Source organism: Zosterops lateralis (genome assembly GCF_965231275.1).
Source record: "Zosterops lateralis genome assembly, chromosome: 5".
In the NCBI taxonomy this organism is placed as follows: domain Eukaryota; kingdom Metazoa; phylum Chordata; class Aves; order Passeriformes; family Zosteropidae; genus Zosterops; species Zosterops lateralis.
The window spans coordinates 31,757,784-31,772,715 of record NC_139766.1 but is presented as its reverse complement, the minus strand read 5'-3'; the positions used below and the strand labels follow the sequence as shown (position 1 = coordinate 31,772,715).

Sequence of the window (14,932 nt, the reverse complement as noted above, 5' to 3'; positions counted from 1 at the left end):
TGCTACTGCTTGCTTTTCTTTAAAATCTTTACTGTTAGTGGGAAGAAAGGAAATTCAAGGTTGATGCCTAAATCAGGCAATAACTGTGTAAGATTTTAACAAGTACAAAGCATAAAATACACAAAAGTCAGTAGTGTGTCCTGTATGTCCAAAAGGGAAATATTTCTTGTATACTTCACCTAGGCCAATCTCTAAAATTTACGATTTTCTCAAAAACTGAAACACTCTGAAATTCAAAATTCACATGATGTTTACAAACAGCAGTTGAAATACCAAGACAAACTTGGACCATCTAATCCATTAACCCACTCCTTATGACAGTCCATGATGGCTGCTTTATCGGAGAGAGAAAAACATCCTGTGCTAGAGATTTACTAATTAATCTTCCTGAAATACAAGTTTTTTAATTCTCACCAATCAATAATTGCCTCATACCAATCATTTACTCTTCCTTATCTATCATAGTCCAATGTACTAGAAAAGCTCTCATATCAACACATAAGAGAATTTGAAATTCTCAAATGAACACAAAATTCAGTGAGAAACAGACATTTAGCACCTTACAAATGTAATTTTGCACCTGCTTGATGCCAACATGTCAGATTATATTTATGTTTACATAAATGTTAATACATGTTTATGTTCAAAAAATGAAAAATTTTTATTTTACAATTGTGTCTTATTTTTTAATAAGAAAAAATGAACATTAAAAGAAAAACAACAGTCAAAACACCCAATTTATCTAACCCATGCTTTGTTCTATTGCCTGAATCACTACTTTTCACTGGTAGTCACTTCAAATAGTGAAAATACTGTTCATATGCACAGAGACCCTCTGTAGTAATATGTAATTTCTAGTTCATTCATTTTTCAGACACCAGAATTGATCCAGGTAACTGAATCTTGAACAACCTCCCCTCCCCCACCATTTGCTAAAACTAAACTTTGACAAAGTATTAGTTTTTAGCAAGTTAATCCCACTGAGAGATATGTGGCTTTATTAAACATGATAGCACTCAAGGCACATTATGGTGATGAAGCATTACATTCAGGCTATGGTTAATCAGGAGTCCTCAGACAACATGGCATCACGCTGACAAGAACACTCTCTGACTGTCCTGCTCTTGACACAGTCCCTACCCCTTCTAATCACAGGCTACACCATCCAGCCCTAAGCCTCTTACGAGGGGTTACAGTCACCTTTCAGCCTTGCTGCAGTTGAACTGGGATTTCACCTATTGGCGCTGCTCAGAAAACAAAACCAAAAAAATCAAAAAAGAAAAAAACCCACACAAAACCCCAAACAAATAAAAAACTAAAAAAACCCTAAAAAAACCCCCAAAATAACCAAACCAAAAAAACCCCACAAAAACCAACAACAACAACAACAAAACCCCAACAAAACAAACAAACAAACAAACAAACACAACAACAAAAAACCCCACAAAACCCCCAACAACCAAACAAGCTCCTCCCCCAATAAAAAAATAAAATCACCAGAAAAACAATATACATTAAGGAACCACACATGTTTGCTTTTAAACTGTTTGAAAAAACACAAAGACCCCTCCACCTATTTTGACCTTCAGTCACAACTACTGATTTCTCACTAGCATAACCCATGATCCTACAACCAAACACAACCCTTAGAAATCTATGCATTTTACTGTTTTTATAAACTTCAATGAATCTGATTTTTAGCTGTGAGAACCGCAGTTACTGATTCCATTTCCATTTGGTTTTATCATGCATTCCTCCATATTCTTTTGGGTTCTGAAAAAGCAAAAAAATAAAGCCACTATGTTTGTGGACAAAATTAGTTGATAACCCACTACTGCTAAACTCAGGACAGCTTTAGGTACCTGTCAAGTAGTTGAGTAGTGCACTGCTTTAATACTTGTACATAAAATGCAAGACAAGTACCCTTCAGAGAAGTAAAACCTTCATTGTTCTAACTCTCAGCATTATTTAACAACTGTTTTATGAAAAGGCTAATGAAAAAGTTTGGTGTACAGTTTGATCATAGTAATGATTGAGAGGAAGAATGTTGGAAGAATGTTTGCTTTTCCTTTTAGAGTGTTTTTCTCACTATTCTTTGAGTCTCAGGACCTGGAGCATCACCTCTTCAAAAATGCAATATGTTACTCAGGTTACTTAAGAACACAGAATCACATCTGTGCTATTCAACCCCCTGACGGTGGTTGGTGAGGTTTTTAAGGGTGGATGAGTCAGAACACTATATGTATTCAGTACAGAAAGACAAAAAAAAAAATCAACCTATTTAGGGAAAGAAGTTAGAAATAACAGAAGAAAAGAGTTTGCCTTTGGAATTTCCTACTTTACAGCAGCATTAGCTATGATGTATCACTGTTATGGAACAATACATCTCAACAGAAAAATACATTACATGGTTCAAAACCACTGAAAGTAGGAGTCCTAAAGTGTTGTCATCTAGCATGCCTTTACTCAAAGACACATGCTGCCCTTTTAAGTACTTACTTCTCTCCCTTTTCCCTCTCATACATGAACTTTTCCATTACATCAGTGCCTTTGAAAGTCTTTTTAGCTTTTGTTTTAGCTTTTAAATGTTAAGAAGCTTCATAATTTCAGATGGTCAGCTTTTGTCAAAACACTTTCATGAAAAGATACCAGACTATTTGAATAAAAATGAACACAGAGCATCTTTGGCAGAGTCTTCTCCCAAATAGGAAGCTACGTGCTACATACAACAGTGCAGAAAGAAAATTCAGACTGGCAACAGTAACATGTTTAATCCAATAGGAAATAATGACATGAAAAAGGACTGGTATCAGAATAATAGGACACAACAACAAAGCATACATTTGTACAATTCTGGTTTACAAACAAGTAGAAATTGACAAGTTGTGTTTCTATTTTTGTGCAGACAGCCTCACCAGAGCAGAAATACTGTTCCAAGGTCACATCTGATGGAGGTTGTGCACTCCAGACACAACCTCATAATTGACAAATTACATTCAACACCTGATTCTTCCGGTGCAGAAGTGACATTCAGCCATTCCAGAGTGTAACATCATACAACATACCCTCACTTGATACCTGAGTGTCTTCCCTGGGCACATCCCATCTGTACTGCTCCTCACAATACACGAGGTCGGTCATGTATATAAGTACACTGAGAAGAGTCCACAGGCTGAGGGTAGACAACACATTTCCACACTAGCTCTTATAAGGTTATTGTGCTCCACATATCCCAGGATTGGTTGATGCTTATCACTGTTTGTCCAAACCTGATTATTTTAAACAAACAGCATACCAAATAAGCTGTTACACCACTTCATTTTACCTCCTTCGGTCATCCTGGTCTCTTATTTCTATTACTATTTGCACTTGCTACTATGACACTGCATTTCAGGATTAATCTGCCTGCTTTTACTTTGTTGGTATTCTGTTTAAGAGCTACACATGGACCCAGAGTCACCTTCTAAGATCATCTGTCTAAAAAATTTTTGAAGCGACTGTAATGTTAAAGCATGACAGCTGATGTTATTTACATCTCTGCTGACCAAGAGAGAGCTTGACTTTGGATAACCTAGAGGCTTTCCAATAATGCATAATCACCTCTTGATAAAAACCATGGCTCCACTGAAACCTGAGAAACTTCTAGACTTCAACTAGAACTCTACGCTACCATTTCTAATAAAAAACTTTCAAATTTGTCCTGTATCATATTATTGTCAAGGTCTTCTTGTAAACCTGTTTATAAATACACTTCAATTCATCATGAGAGGAAAAATGTCCCTCTCCATGCATGCCCTTTCTACATCACTGGCCCAATTCTAGGCCTTTAAAACTTACATGATGTGGAATTAGTTCACACTGGATACGCTCATTACTTGGTTGCTGTTTCTTACCTCTACCTCATTTAAATTCCTCCTCCACATCAGCTTCTATTGCAGCACCTCCATGACCACTACTGAAAGTCACCGATTTGATTTACAAATAGTTCTGATGGGATCAGATATTGCCAAAGAGACAGTAAGGAAGCAGAGAGAAGCTGGGAATCGATATGAGAAAAATAACAAAAGGAGAAAAGCAGAATGGAAAGAGCACAGAATATTGGTTTAAATAATACTGACTAATAAGGTTCATCTATCAGCACCTAACGGATGCACGCTGTTTAGTGATTAGTCATTGCTAGTCTTCACCTGTTTTCCTCAAACCATAAATTCTTCATTGTGAGAAGCATCCACAGTGAGAATCAATTAATCTTGAACTGCAAGATCCTTTACTTTGTATACTTCTATACCCATGTTTCCTATTATAACAAAAGCTTCCTCTTTGTTAGACCTACCAACATCTTAAATACTAGCTCGGCTTGTTTATAATTTTGATCGTAATTACAGACTCAATCATAAATATTCATGCAGTACCACACTGTAAAGGCACATGCCACTTTCTAGATCACAGGTGAAAGACAGTTCTCTGAACCACTTGCTGTGTGACCCTTACACAGAGGTATAGAGAAATAAACCAGCATCTATGCATTCACAGAAAAAAAAAAATAAATCCTGAAATGGTCGAAGTAAGATGGAGCTTTTCTAATGCGGAGAACACATAGTAGCAACTCAATTATATACTGCTGTTTCCAAATGCAATGCCTCACTTGGGGTATAGCTGCTGAACATGCTTGCTCAAATGCCTTTACAGGATATATACAGAAACAACATTGGAATTTGGCTCCTAGTTACAGAGTGCTGGTTACTAATTTAACTATAAAGATACCAGACCTCAAATTCTTGATTTCATGCCCACTCAACTGTCCAAACAAATGGCTCATCTCAGTGGGATTTAAATCCACCTAATTATTAAAGAAGGGTTAAGACCAAAATGTCATCTTATTTTCCATAGATGCAAAGTGTATCAGAATATTTGGATCAGTTGTCAGAATAATTTAATACATTTCATTATAAGTGAATTCAGAGGGATTGAGGTTTTATTGACCTAGGTTTAAATACAACAAATGTGTTGTGATTGATAACTATTCAGAACAATTCATTTTCACTGAAAATCTATAGCATTAACACATAGTCCCTATCAGAATACCTCTCCCATTCCAATTAGTTCCTTATACACGGCTATGTTTTTATTGTCTCCACCTACAATAGATTATCTCAGAACCACTGGGATTGTTCAATAAAAGTTTAACCGTCTTGCGCTATTAATGTGCTGGTGCTCCATGTGGAGTGCTCGTTTCCTTCCTTTTATTGAAGGCCAAACGGCGGGACACAATGGGTGTGTTGTGCTCCGTCTAGCACGGAACGTGCGATATCTTTAAAAAGGAGGTGTGAGCTGGCTTTAATACCACCACTCTGAACAGCACAAGTGCCACAAACTAATCAACCACAGCACTGGGCCACGCAGCCCATTGAAAGCTGGTGAAAAAGCTGCTTTTTATTATGACCTACATACTGCACAGCAGCAGTCGGACAATTTAAATCTAACGCCGAGGCTGAACACAATGCACGGAATCCACTAGTGATGAACTCCGTGATGTAAGGCAAACATGCTCACGAGGTCTATAATATTTTATTTCACCCACGCTATCCTGATAATAAAAAACCACAGTGACAATCCAAACAAAAAAGATGTCCTTGCCTTTTAGTAGAATTATCTGCTAAAAATTTATCATCTATTGGAAGCATCCTTCTGAAGCAGCAGCCATATGGTACAGCACTCACATCGTTGTTTAAGGACAGCGCAGTCCGGTCAGTGAATTCAGCAGCCACTCTACAACAGCCACCCACCAGAGCCAACCCGCCGAGGCACAGACACCCGGAGAAGCCTGTTCCTCGCACCGAGTTGTGCCCAGCTGTGGCACAGAGCCGCCAGCCCGTGCCCCGGTACCTCTCCCGCAGCGGCCGAGGCGCACACGGCTCCCTCCCTGTCGTGGCGGGTCCAGCAGCGACAGCTCTGCCGGCGGGAGCGCCGGGGCCGCAGCGGGGCCGGGCCGGGCCGGGCTGCACACCTGCTCCTGACAGCGCCCGGTGCCAGCCGCGACTGCCTCCGCTTCCCCTGGCTCCGGCTCTTTCCCAGCGCGGCCAGCCCGCTGCCGAGACAGCACTGCGGAGGAGCCCTGCCTTCACACGCCAAGCCCCCGCTCCGCTGCCTGACAGCAGATATGCCGCGCTATCGCCCCGCATTCCACCTCCCCCGGGCGGCGGCGGGAGCGGCAGCCGCCAGCCTGTCAAAATGGCAGCTCTGCCGCCGGGATTACTCACTGAGGTGCCCGCTTCTTCTGCGTCCCCCGACGGGATTTTTTTGTTTATTGCCCGGTACGGCACAGCATAATATGTCACATTGTTTTCCATAAGCAAAATGGCTGGTGCCGTCGGCGGGGCGCTCATTGGGCTCGCCCGGCTTGCCGGAGCCATGGCAACAGCCAACGGCGGCCCGCCCCGGCCCGGCCCCGCGCCGCCGGCTACCTGTGAGCGCCGCCGGGAAAGCGCTCTGGGCACCAAACCGAGCGCCAAAACTGACAGCATGAGGGTAAATAATTGTCCTTCCTTAGGAAATAACCGGTAGGGATAACCATTATACAGCAGTCAGCTGGTTTTCCAACAATAAAGCCGAAGCCCCCACTCGTTCACAATAAGCTGACCCCTGACATCACAATTTCCACTGTCCATAAGCACATTGGTTGATCTTAAAGGGTTAAAGGTGGCTGCTTTTTAGGCGACTTCCAAAGATTATACATTGCAATCACCGTGTAAACCAATTTTATTCTATTTAGAATAACTTTTTTTTTTTTTTTCCCAGTTAGAAGTAGGAAGAAAAGGAGATATTTGTGAGCAATTTAAAACTGCTCATAAAAATTTCCACTCTTCAAGACCTGTCACGAACTCATATCTCAACTGCCTAAGGAGTAAGGAATATAAGCTAGAAAGCACAAGCAGCACCTAAAGCTCTCAAAAAGTCATTTAGAAGCATCAAATGTATCTAAGCAAACATACTGCATTTCATACACAAGAGTTCAGAGTATTGGTCAGAATTTCCCGGTTATTAGCAGGGATTGACTTAATACATATATGAAATAATTGCATTTCCTTGTTTAGTTTTACTTTTCTAGGGCTACAGCAGATGCTTTGCCTCTGAATACAACTTGTAGACAAAGCTCTGCTGTTCCACCACTCCAAGTGAACTCGTTGCTCTCAGGATCCAAAGGCAGTGGAGTCAAAGTGGATTCCTGGGCAGAGAACTAAGGTCCACTTGGGTGGATTTCATACATTTCTTCACTCAGCATCTTTACCCTCTTTTCCTTGTCTAAGTTTCTCCGAAACTGACTACAGAGCTCTGCGAAAGTGACCTGGGAGGGGCCCACAAGGAAACAAGTAACTAAATTCTGTTTAGATCTCTGAGGTGTTGGAGTTCATTCCAGGAAACGTTCCAGTATATTTAAACAGGTGCTTCAACACGAATGCTAATATAATCTTGTTTCTTTGACTCTTAGCACTCTTAAAAAAGATGGGTGGATGTCCACATCTCCCAAACTGCAACTGGGAGTAAGGGTCTGTTCTAGCATCCAGTGAAAGTACTCCCTGCTCCTGTGACTCAAACACATACTTTTGATACCATGACTACTGTGCAGCAGTGCTTTTTTATCAAAAAGGGATGTCTGCTGATTTGGCAACCCAATTCTGAAGCTTTTGCCTGGAAAACATTAAACTACTGAAGTAATTATTTACATACTAAGTATTAAAACGAAACCAGGCTGCATTAAAAGAACACCATTTCACCATGATTGCTTCACTAACTTTTTTTGTTAATAAGCAACATGAGAGAGACTGCACATCCAGCCTCTTTCTTTTTAATGCATTGATACAGCCACTGACTTTAAAAAAAAATTAAAATGCTCTTCAGTAAGGAAAGACACAAATAGGTTTTCCATCACTTTTTTGCATTAAGTGTGGTTACTATCGTAACCACATAGTCTCGACAGGCTAAAACAGCTTTTGGAAACATAGAGGTCATGAGTTTTAAAACAATATGTTGCTGCTTGGAAAAGTTTCAGGATGTTTGTCCATATCTCTGTATCTATACATATGCAGGCACCTGAAAGTACAGTGGAAGTATATTGATTAAAATGTTTTTGATTTTTTTAAAAGTAAAAACCTGGTTTAAGATTTCAAGTTCATAATTCAATATTTAGGGATCTAGAACTCTGTGATGCAGGCACATTTTTATCCAGAAAAGTCTGATGGAACTTTTTCCTGCAGTATCTCATAGGACTTTACAATATACCTGTACATGCAACCTTTCCTTCTCTCCAGTTTCATAAGTGATTGGGCAGAAATTAGAAGAAGCTTAAACCAAGTGGAGATTATGGCTCCAATTCAGCAAGCAATTAAAACACAAATTGTGAGAAGCTAACCTGAGTTTACCTAAAAGCTCCACAGAAGTCCTATAAAGTTTCTGATGCATGCTCTGCACAGTCATAAAATCTCTTCTGGCAAAACCCGCTAAAATCATAATGTCAAAGGATGTGAACGGGGCCAACAGTGAAGCTGTGAGACTGAACAACCTCTGGTAGCCCCCCAAGGCTCAGGTACACTGGTATGTCAGTGTTTCTAGGAAAGCTCCAGAACCAGGCAGCTGAAATAGTGGCTGCTGGCATGCTCCTCTTACATAAAAATGCAAGTGCAAGGCGTAGAGTCATACTGACCCTACAATGAGTATTTAAGTGCTTAAAGATAACCACTTGCCTGCTGTATTAGAACAGAGTTGAAAATAGCACACATCATTTGATACCTTTGCTCAAATCCTACTCCCACGTTAATTCAAATGAGCTTCCTGATCTCACTTGTAGTACCTGGAGAACAGTTACTCAGAGCAATCAGAGCTGAAAGAAAACTAGTATTCACCAATTCTTCACCAGAAAATTGCTAACAGTCTTCAGTTTTGGGACAGAAATAATATTATTCTCAGTCTTGTCTATAAATACTTGTATCAGCATATCATTCACCACTGTAGTTTAGCCTGTCCTGCTGTTTTTCTTCACAAACTGGATTCCAGCTGTATCAAACCAGCTCCATGCAATATAAAACATATATCTCTATTAATGCAACAGTTAATTCTTAAATCAACTCAAGAACTGGATTTACATACAGTGTATTAAAATGCATTGTTTTATGAATAATTAATTTGCATTCTAACATTGTTTTAAAAGCATGAACAATAACAAATTTGAAAAGGCATTGTCACTCTTGGACAGGAAATGTCAAAAGGACAGATCCTAAGTTAAGAAGCAATTGCTGTATTAAAATCAGCATTTTATTTATTGCATGGCATTGAAAATATTCCTACGAATATTAACTATCCAAGTAGGAAAACACCTAGTGCTGAGCCATCCTGAATATCATTAACAATTACTGATCTTTCTGACCCTCATTCAATTTCTGTAATCACTTGATGATATATTGAAATGAAAAAGACTTAGGAAGGCAAATTGGACTGTTATAATAATAAAGAAACCATCATCTATCAAAGGTCTCAAATTTAAAAAGACTGATTTTTTTTTTTTTTAATATTGTTTGGTCAACTTGCTGAATGCAAAGCAGTAGATAAACATAATGAATACCTGTAGGTGGGTATGCTGAAGTACAGAGTAATTGACATTGTTTTTCCAAAGTTCCAGTGATGACAAGCCTATGAAGAAGAGAACTGATATTCAGTTCCCAAGACATTACTATAATTAACTGCCTGAGACACAACTTGTAGACGAGTGAACCGGAATTCAGACATTACCTGTTAATTTTATCCAGGGTCAAATCTGTTTGTAGCTCCTCCAGCTACTGAACATGGAGTGCAACTCTAGTTATTGGCTTTGTATTTTCAAGTTCTCATCAATAACAACTTTGATGAATTTTCTGTACTGTGGATTCAGTCAGACACTTGGCAAAGATGCTGACAGAGAATTCCATCTAAATTGAATAAAGCAATGAGTTGATTTAAGTATTTAAGGTGTGTCATGCATTTAAATAAAACAATCACAAGAGCATTGCAGAAAGACATTTTTGACTGTATTCAGGAAACTCTTATCACAGGAAATATATTCTTTTCTCACAGTTGCCCTTTGAGACACATTCCTCATCACATGAGTACAGCTATAAAACAGAAGAGAAGAGAGAAGTAACTTTAATTTTCTTAAAAACAAATATTTAAAGGTTTTAAAAGGAAACCCTGAAGCCATTTTTTAATTAATTAAAGATGAAAGAGTCTTAACCTAATAAGACTAGATCCCTCATGTTTTATACCAGGGTTAAAAATGCTGCTGAATTCCTGGAGCAATTTCCACACTATTTCCTATTCTACAGTTAGTATTTTACTTTCTGATATAATTTAGTAAAAAGGCAACAGTGAAAGTATAACCACCTCAAATACAAAATATTGCAAAAATTAAATTAAGCTGTTTTTTAGCTGTTCAGGCATACAGTTATGGATAAATTTCTGCTGCATTTTAAGTAAGACAAAAAAGAATCTAAAGTAGACTCATTATTTTTCTTTTCTATTTGCTTGGCTATGAAACTGGATTATTTAATTCATTATGTAAGTTAAAAAGCTATACATATATATGTATACACACTATAACACATATATAACTTTGTTTTCACTTATCCCAAGAAAACATCTCAAATTTTATGGTGTATTGAGTAGATTTTAAACCAGGAGAACTACAGAATGGATAAATATTTAATTTTCAGATCTTTAAGATGGTAATTCGGAGAAGAAATGTGAACTTGAGCTCAAAAAGATACTATTCATGGTTCTCCCAAAAACTAATGCTTAAACATGCAGTTTTAAGAGAAAATAGCAAAGCTTAAAAACAAAACTAACACGTAGAAAGGAAGGGTCTTAAAGTTATCCTCAGAATTTTAGAAATATCACCAAGAAGTCAACTGTGACTTAAAGCAAAACAGAAGAATGAGAAACTGCTACTGAAATGCACTGTGCTTTCAGAGAATGCCAAGGATATTGTCAAGACAATTAATAGTTTATCTGGTCAATTTGTACTTGAAAGTTTTCCAGTCCTGATTGTGTGACGTACTGACAGTTCCATTAAATAACTACATTAATTCGTAGCCCTAAGCAAGAGTTCAGATTAAATTCTGAAGAACACCTCAGGCCACCCAGCTCCCAGAACCCTAAAAAACCAAGTTTTGCCTCCCTTATGAACTGGAGATTCCTACGAGCCTGAGTTCCTGTGAACATCAAATACCAGTCTCAGCACAGAGGCCTGAATTGCTGACAGTGCTAGAAATTTTTGCTTCCCACTGTATTGGAAAACCAAACTTGGCAGCATATATTATGAAGTCTTATTGCATAGTCTACACTTGTGTAGAAAAGTTGATAGTTACATAATGAAAAGAAACTGTTTTCCCATCTTTTCTCCGAGACTAGGACAAACAGAATTCTTAAGCAAAATTTTTATTAACTTCTCAATAAGAGGTTCCTCACATATTGCAATTTATAGAGGAAGCATAATGAACAAATATCCAGGACGAAGGTTATTCCCCCTGCTCAGACCCCAACAGCCAACTCCTCTATGCTGAAAATTTCTGAGTATTTCTCAAACATCACTTTTAGCTATTTAGGAAGATAACCTGTCAGCCTCCAAGCCTCTTCTTTCCTCCATTTATGATACATAAATCTGAAACTTTTACCTTCTTCTCTATCGTTATCCTTCATTGCCTTCTCCTTACCTAAAACTTAAAGCCACATCCCTGGGCTATTGCCACTGTCCCGCAGAACTGCACCTTCTCCACTGGCACCACTTCCTCTTCCTTAAATCACTGCTTCAGCTTTGTAACTCCTTGAGAGCAGCTGCCAGAAAATCTCAGACCCTTGTATTCCCAATTTGCTGTCCCTTTATTTCAAAAGCTTGCTCCACACCACTTCATGGGCTGTTCTTTCATACTCTAGTAATTAGGATATGCATTCCTCGTCCCCAGGAATAATTTCACAAAATATTGTGAAACAATTCTTAACACCTAATCACTACATTTATACAATATAAATTGTGAGAAATGGAAAAAAAATGACAGGAAGAAGAATTTGTTAGTGGAAAAATGAGGCAGGAACATTGATTTTCACATGTTGCCCACAATTCTTGCAAATGCTTTGCAAGAGAGTTTACAACTGACTTAGACCTCCTCATGAATTCTACTTCAGGCCTGCTTGGCATAAAGATCTAAACCAACAAGAATCAATTAAAACTGTTCTATTTCTGCACAACTTGAACTATCTGGAGATAGCTGAGTCATTGCTAATAATTAGGATGGGGGTTATTACTCTTAAAAAAAGAAAAATTCCCTTTAGCCTCAGTTTCTTTCAGCCACCTGCATTTTGTTGTATTTTTCTACCCCTTGCACTACTACCTAGTGTACAGTAGGTATGTTTCTTAATATACCTCTGACCAACCTAATTTTGTTCAATAGGAAAGACAAAGAAGAAATTAAGTAACAAAATCAACTCCAAATGATCTCTTTCCAGCTCCTCCACCCATTACTTTCAACCTTGCACAATGCTGAGAATCAGCTTACTAAAAATAGAGAGCACTTCCCTAGACATGACCATACTTGTGGCTCTCATCTCAAAAGAGTTGTTCTTGCCTGATTAGATTGGCCTATTAAGTGATAGAGAGTATGTTGGGCTAGTCCAATCTGTCTCTGACTCTCTTCAGAGCTAACCAGACAACATTTAAAGATCTGCCCTTCGTTACAGTTAGACTCCACACACCCTGAATATAGATTTTTTTCACAGTCCCCTGGGAAAATTACTATTAAAAACCTAAGCTCAAAAGTATCAGAAAGAAATGCCAGTAGCTGTGGTATTTCAGATCATCGTTTGTTAGAAGCAATAAGATTTGGAAAGAGCAGATAAATGGGAACATCAGCAGCAAGTAAGTATGATAAAGGTGGCAAACCATCATATTTTTCCAAGTTTTTTGAAGACAGGAGGTTTTAAATAAACTTGGAAAGGGGACTTAAATTTTATCATTTCTGAGAACTTGGCAGCATTTCTCTATGCCAGATGAGGTCACAAATCAATCTCAAAACACTTCTGACAAAGTATAAATACCATAGCAGGGTATATCTAAGTCACACTAACATGTCTGGCTGGCATAACTACAATAGCAGAGTTGATAAGGTAGCAACCAGCTTATCCACAGAATTCTTTTCATGAAGAGGTCATTTCTTCTTTTGTGCTAGGAAATGAAGCAATGCCAAAGCATTCCAGAATTGTTTAAGCAAATAGCAGCATCTACTTCCACTTAAATATTAACAATTTGTACTTTTTTGGTAGCTTATTTATTTTCTCTAGAGTATAGCATAACATAACACATTAGGAACTTTAGCAGACCACCTGCCAGATGTATCCTTTATTCTAGGAAGTGAATCAGCTTTTTTGTTACAGTACTTCTAGATTAAAATTGTCTTCTCGTTTGGCTTCTGGTTTGGCCATGGTTTGGCTTCTAAAACTTTATTTAATATTCACTTCCTTTTAGCCTGAAGTGACTTTCAACTCTGTCTTAAGTTTTGGTCTTGAAGAGTGTTTAAGCAATAGATATAAAATTATGAAACATGACTATATTAAAAGGTCTACTGCCAGTTTTCCATCAGGTACCTCACTTACATTGAGTTTATCATAGAATCTTCATCTAGACTTCACACTAGGTACGGGAAAGGTGAAATGCTCAAACAGGAATGTGATCTTTCTCTATTCAGTGCTGGTGAGGCCACCCATGTAGGGCTGCAGCACTGTGTCTGGTTCTGGGCTTCCCTGTACAAGGAACCATTGACACACTGGAGACTCCAGCAAAGGGACACACAGTGGACTAAGAGAGCCATCCCTCCTAGCAGGAACAGCTGAGAGACCTGGGACTGTTTAGCCCACTGAAAGCTGGGGAAAGGTTGGTGAGGGGAAGGGGTCAGTATCTCATCTACCTGCACACCCCTGAAGGGAGGCTGTGTGCACTGACTGCAGGTTGCATGCAGTGGTATTCAGGATCAGAGACAATGGGCACAAACTGAAGCACAGAAAAGTCTGTGAACATCAGGAAACACTATTTAATGTGAGGGTGACTGAGCAGTGCCACAGGTTGGCCAGTGCATGTTGCGTCTGTGTTATAGAAGACATTCAAAAGCCTTCTGACATCATCCTGGACAACTGACTCTAGATGGTCTTGCTAAAGCAGACGGATTGGGCCAGACAATCTCCAGACGTCCCTTCCAACCTCAACCATTCTGTGATACAAGAAAAAACAATTGTCTAAGTTTTTGTTTTTCAATTACTATAGATATTTATGACCCTATGGCACAAAACTTTAGATCTTTGATTTCTTTAAATAGAGTCAGACTCAGATCAGCAGAAACACAAAAAGTATTGTCAGAATCTCTGATATAAGGATGGTTGGATCTTACAGACTCCTAGCATTTAACTTTAAGGAAGCAGCAGTGGAGAGCTTGCTCAGCATCACTTTCTGAAATAAGCTGCAGATTTAGTGTGGGAGGAAAAGAACCACTGTATATAAACAAGATGAAAGAAAACAAGAGACTCAAATGTATTCAGGATTTAGAAGCTCACAACACTGATGTTGTTTCCATAGCAACTAATATACTTGAAAGCAGGGAAAAAACAGGGTGAGGATTTTAAAGGACAGCATCACATACAGATTAAAAGCAGATACTGCCCACCCACCGATAATCTGAGTTTGGACTGATGAAATTGCGCAGTTTATAACAAGTATCACTTGTTAAGGGAGTCAAGATCCAACAAAACTACCCTACTAACAAAATAAGACTGAAAGAATAAAAACAGCACAGTGAAACACCCCTGGTACTTGACAGCCTATCTTCCAACTCTTTAGCAGGCTAAAACCAAGATGAACAATACA

At 38.7% G+C, this 14,932-nt stretch overlaps 1 protein-coding gene across 6 annotated transcripts in view; it reads right to left on the bottom strand.

Annotated features, from left to right (window-relative positions):
• SORBS2 (sorbin and SH3 domain containing 2) overlaps positions 1-14,932 on the bottom strand; it is a 203,984-nt gene that overhangs the window by 140,240 nt on the left and 48,812 nt on the right. For 2 of the 6 annotated variants that reach the window (XM_083860951.1, XM_083860952.1), the window contains exon 1: positions 6,261-6,433. The exons of 1 other annotated variant lie outside the window; for it this stretch is intronic. The gene's annotated coding sequence lies outside the window, so the exon portion shown is untranslated. Of the gene's footprint in view, positions 1-6,260; positions 6,434-14,932 lie in introns of those variants that run through there. 3 more of the 6 variants (XM_083860955.1, XM_083860956.1, XM_083860957.1) reach the window with 3 other exon arrangements.